The following is a 9,807-nucleotide window of genomic DNA, read 5'->3' on the forward strand; positions in this document are numbered from 1 at the left end:
GCGATGCAGGAAGCAACATTGCTGGCTTTCTCATTTAGCATCCATTCAACACCAGAGTTGGACAAGATATCCCTAGGTGACTACCTATATGACAGTGAGATGCGTTCCAGATATTTTGACCCAGGGAAAGTGCCATCAGCCTTCTGGCAGTGGTCCTGTTAACTTTTGTAATGAGCTACTCAAGATAAAATGCAGACCACCTGAAGTTACTCTGCAGCAGCACTTTATCTGGGATCATTCCTTAAGAACTTTGAAGTTCCTAAGATGATTCCCAAAAAAGTCCTGATCTGGACAAAGAGTGTCGGATATGGACAAGTTTATGCACTAAAAGTCCAAAACTTTTAATGGGTCTGATTTGGCAGGTGTGCTCAGGGGAAGCCTACCCATAACAAGAGCATTAAAATCAGTCCAGAGCACATCTTAACTTGCTTTATCCACTTCTGGAAAATATCCCTATGCCTAGAACAGTGCCTGCTTCCAGTGAGACCTGGCTTCCAGTATCACCGGGCTGTGTGAGTATGAGCTCTTCTCTTGCACACAGAGAAGAATATCCTGGCCATGAGGCTACATTGTGTCCCTGGCATTCAGGGGGCAGCAAAGAGGTATATGTATTTATTTATATTTATATATTAAAGCTGGACCACATGCAGCCTGGGTTGCAAGTCTAGTAAGGTTAGAAGATGAATGAGTGAGAAGCAGCCTCATCATCAGAGGACTTAAACAGACTGGGCTATACCCAGAGACTGATTACACTGAATTGGAAAACACTAGATAGTAAGCTGGATCTCTTTCTGAGCTGTGCCCAGCTGGTCTCCATGAAGGGAGAGAGGTGAATTTGAGTCAGCTGAATACCTCCCTGAAAGGAACATAGCCTACATGGATGTGCTTTATATAAGTAAGATTTTTTTAAGTGTGATGCTGTTCTGAAAAGCAAGGAGAGGAAAATGGGATGGTAGGTTTCCAAGTTGATTCTCTTGGTGACTCAGATCAGATACATCCTCCTTGCAGAGGAAAATGAGGGGAAGGTTCTCCACTTACCTTCATCTGTAGTCAGATTGGTTGTTTTATTTTGTGGTCATTAATTCTGCCTGATTTTGCCCAGGGAAAAAAGCAACCATTTATTAAAAAATTATTCTGATAATGCAGTAAAGGACTAAAATTCAGCTTTCTATCTTACAGAGCAGGGGCAATACACCAGGGTGAGCATTAACAAAAAGTGAGTAAGTATATACTGATATGGTACAGTGATCAGCAGTTAGCACTCTCAACATACACGGGATTTGATGAAAAAAAGGTTATTTTTCTCAGCCATGTTCCCAGGCACACTGGAATTAAACAGTAACTTCAGAAAATCTTCAGATTAAGCTGTGAGTTTTCTTTTCCAGGAGGTCTTTGTTTGTCTCCTTGCAGTATTTCACACTTTGCATGTGTCTGTGTCCCCATGCACAAAACACATGGAAGGCTGAGTCCAGATCTGAAGTCCCAAGCCTTGGAACATGGGTAGGTGGCAAAGAAGCTATGTTTGAGCCACAGCAGCTATACACAGCCATGTGCTTTTTTGCAGTGTTCCTGAGCACGTTCACATTAATGTCATTAGCTGTCCTTGTTTGGCAGGAGCACTTTTGATATATCCCATTAAATTTGTGCAGCTCATTCACCAAACAGATGGTGGTGGCTCATGCACCAAAACATCCTATACTTTATCTTGCAGGAGGCAACCAATGCTAAGCACCTGAAGTATCACAATGTCACCACAATGCCACTACACCAGTGACAGGGTTGGCACCAGACCAGCTGGCTGGGCCTGAGCCTGGTTTCACTCTGCATCTACAAAAGAAGAGCTAAACCAGGCAAGAAGAAAATTCTGGCACTCAGTGCTGGCAAGCACCATGGCATTATTTATTATTTCATGCATTTTCTATCTTCTGCTCATACAGTCAGTTCAGATCACTTTTGTCTTCCAGAGATAAATTAAAGCCCACAATGGGCTTCAGACCAAATTTGATGAAAAGCTGCTTAAACAGAGCATGAATTTGCCCCTCTACCTTTGCTCTGATTTAAGGAAGCATGCATGCCCAGATCATTTCACCTGAGGTAGCCAAGCATTAATTAATTACATAAAAGCATTTGTGAACCTGTTAAATCTGTTAGATGAGCATTGCTGCTATCTCCACCATCTCTCTAAACGTTTTAATTAATTTGGGGGAATTTACACATGTACATTGTCTGCCAAATTCAACAAAACTTGCTTTATAAACTAATAATAGCATTTGCTTTCACTGTGGAGTTATGCAAGCTCTGTATGTGCATGCAAGTGGAGAGGGTGCTGGCCACAGCACAGAGCCGGGTTCTGCTAGTGATTTACCAACAAACCAATGTTCTCATCAATATTAGTTTCATATTTCTGTCAGTAGAGGTGCACCATGCATGAAAATGTGTGTGCAGCATCTGACAGGATCAACGCATCAAAAATAGTCTTTTTTTTTCCTACAGGCTGAGAAAAAGAGCAGTTTGTTTTCTCAGATTGATGCAGAGCTGTTGGTGAGGCCTCAATGACTTGTGCTGTCCCGTTTTTGTGCTGCAGGTTCCACACTGCATTCAGGTAACACAACTGTAATGGTATATCAGGGCTCTGCTGCTGCCAATGAACAGCTGGTGCATGATTTTTAAAGGAAAAATTACTGTCCTTTTTTGGCAGACTTTGAGAGGATAACTCATTAATTAGGCAGCCCGAAAAGCAAAATAAAATCCTAATCACCTTCAGTGGATTAGCACACAGGATGAGAAACAAAGCCTGCATAAATGTGAGGAAAGTTCACTGAACAGGGCAATGTCAGTTCAGACTGCATCGCAGCAAAGTCCTGATCCTCTACTGCTCTGATGGCATTTTCCTCTAGCACCTGAACTAGACAGTATAAAAGCACTCATCATGGAAATTCCCCATGGACCATTAACAGGTGTCTATGCCAAGTTTCATCACCTGCCCCATAGTCCTCATGCCTGGACAGGAGGACAGGGAGGTGTCCTGGAGCATCCCGGGGGCCCTGGCCCCCAGCACCTGAAGCCACAGCCCCTCGGTGTCTCACAGTCTTTCACGAATCTCTCCTCACCCCACCTTTGCAGGTATAGCCCCACTTCACAAGGCTGAGGGGAAGGCATTTCCAGCAGCATTCAGACACTCACATAGGCATCTGGTCCCCAATCTTCAAAGGTGCTGAGGCTGTGCTGCACTGCAGCTGGAGCTGAAGTGCCCTTACACTTGGGGTTTTCTCCAGTTTAACTACATCACTCCAAATCCACCTAAATAAACTGATACAACTTTTCTTGTATAGACAAGACCCTAATCTCTCCATTTAATCTGTTCTTGCTATTGTTCCTCCTGGCCTGGGCCTCTCGACAGCCCAGAGCACTGAGGTGCTCAGCTTCCTGGGGATGAGCTGGGATCTACCCTGTGAATTCATTTCCACTTGTGGCTGGCGTTGGACTTGCACTCCAGCTCCCTCAGGCAGTATTTGTTCCGACGTTTCCAGCCCATTAAACATTCAAAATGCATCTCCTTAATTTATCTCCTTCCCTTGATACTATCTTCCCCATGTTCCTTGGTGATTTCTTTGTCATGACAACCACTTTTGACAAAGTTCTCCCTTATCCAGCTGTAGCAGGCACGATGAGGTTTGGTACACCACATCACACTGTGGGTCTGTCAGATTGCATCTCCTGCCTTTGACAGGCCCTGCAATCCCATTTTTAGAGAAATGTGGGGAATCCCATCCCATCACCAGTCTGTTAGAGAGTCATTGGTGCTGTATTGCCTGCCCAGGACTGCCTGCTTGCTGCTGAGAGCATCTGCATGGCTCCCACATAGATCTGCTGCACTGGGCAGCTCTGTCCTTCGTGATAAACCCACAACTGCTTGTGCACATAATATTGTGCCATGCCAAGCAAGGACTGGCTTAGTTTTCCCTTTTTCCTTACAATTGCTCACTCCAGCCAGACCCTTGCTGTCCCCTGCAAACCACTGAGCTCCCACTCCAACCCAACCTTCACCTCTGCAGCTCCTCACAGCACTCTAGTCCCTTGAAATAGAACACAGTGCAGAGGAAAAAAGAGAAAAGAATAGACCCTGCAAGAAAGAGGAGCCCAGAAACAGTGTTTTGGGAGCATTGACCTTCTGGTGTCCCTTGACTGGGGGAAATTGCTGCAAGAAGAACCTGGTATTGAGGTCCTATGCTCCTAAGCCTGTTGATTGGCCACGTTTGCTTGAGCAGATGACTCTGACTGTATTAAAATGAGGTCAGGGTCCTGTTGGAGGTATCATTCCAGGTGACCACTTAGCTGTGCCCTGCTCTGACCTCAGCATGGATAAACCACAGGAGACAGCAAGTGGGAGTCAGCATCTGTCTGGAGTCAGACTGGTCTAGTGGGAGGTAGCAGTTGTGTTTTATAGAATCTGCTATCATGGAGGCTCATGATCAGGTCTTCTGAGCCCAGCTTATTACAAAAAAGTAATAATCAGAACCATGATCTTAAATCAGTCAGTATTTATGCAAACCCCTTGCTTTTCCTGCCTCAGTTCCTTTGCAATATTTCCCAACAGTACCCAAAACTAAATGTGCAGACAGTATCTTCTGAGAGACAAGAAGAAATATTTTCCATTTAAACAAGATTTGGCAATCAATTTGCAAAGTTTCTGCAAGATGGTCCCCAAATCTCACAAGGCACAAATGTACATCTCTGTGTTAATAAAGGTGGCTCTTAACATCCCACGGGGAACACACCGCAGCACTCAGGACTGTGCAGATGCTGTTTCTCACCTGCAGTCCTCAGCGCTGATCCACTTGGGTTGCCAAGAAAAGTGACAGCACGTGACAGTGCTCACCCACCACTGGGCTGTGGGTGTGTGTGTGCACTGGGTCACATCCCTGACAGTCGGTATTTCACTTACCATTAACGGTACCAGCTCTCATTCATGTGAATGTGCATCTGTGTTTGACATACCGTGTAAGAGGAAAATACCAGAAGGGAAACTTGAGCAGACACATCTGCAGGATGTGCAAATCAAGCACAGAAACAAGGAATTTGGCAAGTCTCTCAGGAAATGATGATAGTGATTTTTTTTCATCTCATGCCTTTTACTTGTTTATCCGGGACACTGTTTCCTATTTCAAGACATTTCCACGTTGCATATCTGCTGGGAATGTAAACACAATCCAGGATTCAGCTACTGCTTTTTCAGGAGAGAAACATCTGCTTTCCAATGTCACCACTGGCCACAGCCCACAGGGGGAAGCACTAAGGGGAGGAGTAATGCAGCTCGATATCAGCCAGATAGACCACAGCTCTATGTTGAATTCATGCTGTGTGAGCAGGGCAGGCAAGCTCTCCCCCTCCTTGTCTCACTTTCCATCCCGTGCAGTTGGGGAATGAGGCTTGGAATACTCCTCTGGATGACCTCTGATGTAGTCACGTTTGGTAGCTTCCTCTTGCAAGCAAGGCATTGCTGTGGCCCAGCTCTGTGTTTGGAAAAGGGTTCACATCTCCCTGCTGTGGAAAACACAAAGCAAAAAGAGGGGAGGTGTGGGGGGTCTGGAAGGGAGAATTCGGGATGCAGTGGCTCTGGGACCAGTCAAGACTTGCAAATGGTGAAGCGGGGAGTGCACGTCAAAAGTATGGGGGAAAAATAAGTGTCCTGTCCTGCTCACCACTCAGGGTGCTGGAAAACATTGTGGTTAGAGATGCAATGGACAAGGATGTAATTTTTCCCATCGGAATTAATATACTGAGGGTGGAAAGAATGCATGCAGGAACTTACAAGAAGTACACAGGGACAGTATCTATGGTGTGGAGGATGGAGACAATGGGGACAGAACCATCAAGTAAAGGTTTTCAGAGGCTGATTTTTAGGAACAGAAAGGTCTTACCTGCTTTTCCCGTGAAGCTGACAACTCATTGTGCACCCTCTTGCAGGAGATACTATCCTACCTCTCCTGAATGATTACTTATTTTTGTCATCATTTTCCTCAGGTGAATAAATCTCAATAAAGCCAATCAGGTACAAGGGATGGGAAAATGGATCAGTGATGAAAGTTAGCAGAGACTCATGAGTGGTGAGACTCCAAAACTGCAGGCAGAGAGGGGCCAGGCAGCAGAGCATTGCTGCGCTTCCCAGCCTGCCTTCCCCTCTGCAATGGACCTGCTTTCCATATAAAAAAAACCCAGGTTTTCTAGGCCCTCATCATCCCACACTGGTTACTCCTTCAAGGTGGCAGCAAGGGAATGAAGGAGGGCAGAAAAACTCTTCTGCCTTCACAGGATAGTGATGAAGAGTGAAGATCCTTGCTCTTGATGTTCCCCACAGCTGTTGTACAAGGGGCACTTTGTACCCAGTACCACAGTTAAAATCCATATCATACATTGGGTAGAGCACAGGTTGTGCAGGTTAGTTTTTTGCTTAGGTTTACAGCTTTCTCCATTAATATAATCTCATTTGGTCCTCCCTACACTTGCCTCACTTTGGCATGATGCTATCAAAGCAGTTTGCTGTCCTCTTTAAAGTCTGTCTCACACTGTAGACATTTGACCCCTTCCCTGATGTTACATCTCTGCTGCATTTTCTGCTTCTGCAGACTCATACTTTCTCCCAGTGCAAAGCTGTGCAGTGATGTGGCAACTTTACACCCCTTGAAGGTTTGACCCTAAAAATCCACCCAAAAGGGCTGCTGAATTTGAAAAAAAAAATCCAAGATGTCCATTCCAGCTGTCCCCCCTTCCCTCTGCCTGGTATGGGTACCTCCTTTGCTTTATGCTGCCCCCTCTGAGGTGAATGGAGAAGATCACCTTTTCTCAGAGGGCTAATTCTGGCTCATTGGATTCTGACATTGAGCTGGGTTAAGGAAAGCATAGAATAAACAGGGCAGGTGCTCCTGTAGATAAACTCATAATGGGCTGATACAAGAAATTTCTGCCATTTACTATTACCTAGCAGATGTCACCTTGCCACCCTAGCCAAATCACAGTGACTCTTCAGGGGACAGTTTGCAGCCAGGTACCCTAAATTTAAACGAGCATCAGTGCCTGTTGGATGGTGACCTCTGGCCAGTGCCCAACTGGGTACCCCACAGATCATGCCTGTACTTTCTTAGCCACCACAGGAACTGGAACTTGGGGTCACTGCTACAGGACTTCAATGAAGTGGTCTTAAACAAGCTCTGAAGTTAAAAACTGAACACAGCATTTCAGACAGAGAACCCTAATACAGCCTGTTAATTACCCACACAAGAATAAAATTGTGATAATTAGAAGATCAGATAATGGTGTCTGGGAAACACCAGAGCAACTGCAGCAGAATTGTTGGTTTAGTAATGAATGCATGTTAAGTACCCTTAAATACCTTATTAACAGCTGGGGTGTGATTCCCAGCACCAGACTCAGTGTGCTAACAGCAACAAAACACATGGAGCTCTAAGATGAAATGCGTATTTCACACCATTTTTATTTTTAGAAAATTAGTGCGATGAAATCTCACAGAAAACGGTTTTTCACATCTTTTTTTCATCATGAAAGAATTTACATTTTTCAGTATGGTGAAAATCACTGAGTTACACTCCTCACTGTTATTTAACTTTACCCACCCACCCACCCAAGACATGTGGGGAGAGCCCAAAGGGCTCTGAAAACCAGAGCAAGGAAGAGGAGAAGATGTGGCATCATTGCAGGAAATTGCCTTTTAAAAGTCACCAAATGGAAAATGCTCTCAATTCAGCAATCTTCTGGAGAAATAGGATCAGGGAAATACATGAAGTGGGTAGGAATGAAACAAATACTGTACCTGTAGCAGGGGAGTAGGGCACAACCTCTAACAGAGACAAGCTGTTGGAGCAGTTGCTTATTCTGAAACAATCGGATTGACATCTGCTGGAAAAGTGAGCTAAACGCAGGCAACTACAAATCTGGTTTTGAAACTTTGGCTGGAGTACTGTAGGGTATTCAGGAAAATAAAGCCTTTCCCATCAAGCGGTCTGTATCGGTAAGAGCAACGTTAGAGTAAGTAATCTGTGGCTAAACCAAAACCAAATAATGAGAATAGCTGCATCACTGGTTTTAAGCCTCCTTAAATCAAACCAAAGGAAAGAAAGTGGTAGGAACAGCAACCACTGAAGCAAATGGAGGGGTTATCCATCTCTGGAAAAGTTACAAAAGTGTTCATCACAAAAGCCAAAGCCACTCCTGCAGACAGATTTCCGTCTCCAGTTTGCCCCAGCTCCCAGCGTGTCTGGCCACAGATGGGTGAGCTCCTGCTAGGAAGGACTACCTACCCCGTCTGGTTCCATTTTGCTGAATGTGCTACTATTAAAACTTGTCTGTCAGAAGAGGAATTACTCCTTAAGTCATTTGCTGGCTGCTGGACAGCCCTCTGGCCAGACCTGGCACTGTGGCAGTATTGGGTAAGTGTCTGAAAAACACAGCCCAGATTTTAACCCAAATACTCTATAGATTCTGAAGAGGTTAAATAACCACCCAAACAAGCTGGAGAAACTTCACACAGTTCAGGACAAAACTGTAAGCCTATCATTGAGGGGGATGGACCATGGCAAAGGATATTCCAATTGTGTTCACCAGACAAACTCACTCTAAAGGAGGGATGCAGCCAGGAGTGTGCCTTTTCAACCCTGCACACATGACTAAGGTCTTTTTATTGCAGGGAATCCTGCTGTCACTCCCTGGAGAAACATTTTGTCTTCCTGTCCAAAGCCTGCTATTGAATTACCAAGCTCTTTGCAGTTGGGAAAAAGAGTTCACTGTGACTGTTCCTCAAAGCTTGTGAAACCTAGGAAATGCTGAACAGCCTTTTTTCAGCAACTGTAGGTACTGCATATAGATTAAAATAGGAACATAATCTAGGGAGTCATTCAGGGTTTTTCTTAAATTACTGAAGGCTGTGAAGTTGCCAAGCGCTTGCTCTGCTCCGGACATACTTTGATAGCCAACTGGCAAAACATTAGATTTGGGGGATAGGGATAAAGCTATTTAATCATTAGCACCCTGTGTCTCCAGCCCATGATTCTAAAGGTAACATCAGTCAGTACTTAATTAAACAGTGATACAATTTCAAACTTGTAAGCCAGTGTTTTGGGTTGGGTAAGACTGAAGAAAGGGTACTTTCCAACTAAGGATTTCTTCTGCTCAGCAGATTTCTGTCCAGAATATTTTGTCTACTGTAACATTTTTATGAGAGGCTACTGAACTAAAAATGGGCTTTGGACAAAGCAGCAGCATTTATATATCTGTGAGAGTTACCTATAAATGGATCCAGCATTCCAAGTTGTCACCTGGTGCACTCCCTGTGATTACCCCCGGGATTTCTCCTTGCAGAATTCATGAACTCAGGCTGGTCAGATGCCTCTGTGGCAATGCCAAGACTCTGTCACCCATATCTCCTAGACCAAAGATGATCTTTGCAAGTTAAAGCCAACCCTTCGCTTTGGACTGAAACATACCAACATAGTATATCAAGTGTTTTATTTTCTTGATGTTGCTACAGAAGGATGAAGATTGGCAAGTAATTCCAAAAAATAATAAAGCAGCAGGATTAGTTCTGATTCTTCAATATTGTAGCTCCCAAGCACCTCTGGGAGATCTGAGGTGACACCAGCCCTGGTAAAAGGGGAAGAGAACATAATAGCAGCAGTCCAGCCACATCACTGCAGTCTCTTCAAGATGAAAGATTTCATGAGTCAGGGGACACTGCCCTTAGCTCAGTGAATACCCAGGGGGAAACTGAACACAGAACCACACATGGGCATACAG

The 9,807-nt window shown here is 44.6% G+C and overlaps 1 long non-coding RNA gene across 1 annotated transcript; it reads left to right on the forward strand.

Moving 5' to 3' along the window:
- Nucleotides 1-377: 377 nt before the first annotated feature.
- On the forward strand, nt 378-1,903 carry LOC138107400 (uncharacterized). The gene is made up of 3 exons (XR_011149486.1): nt 378-512; nt 1,180-1,216; nt 1,712-1,903. It is a non-coding gene; the product is annotated as an uncharacterized lncRNA (long non-coding RNA).
- The last annotated feature ends 7,904 nt before the right edge of the window (nt 1,904-9,807 follow it).

Source organism: Aphelocoma coerulescens, chromosome 3 (assembly GCF_041296385.1).
Source record: "Aphelocoma coerulescens isolate FSJ_1873_10779 chromosome 3, UR_Acoe_1.0, whole genome shotgun sequence".
Taxonomy (NCBI): Eukaryota; Metazoa; Chordata; class Aves; order Passeriformes; family Corvidae; genus Aphelocoma; species Aphelocoma coerulescens.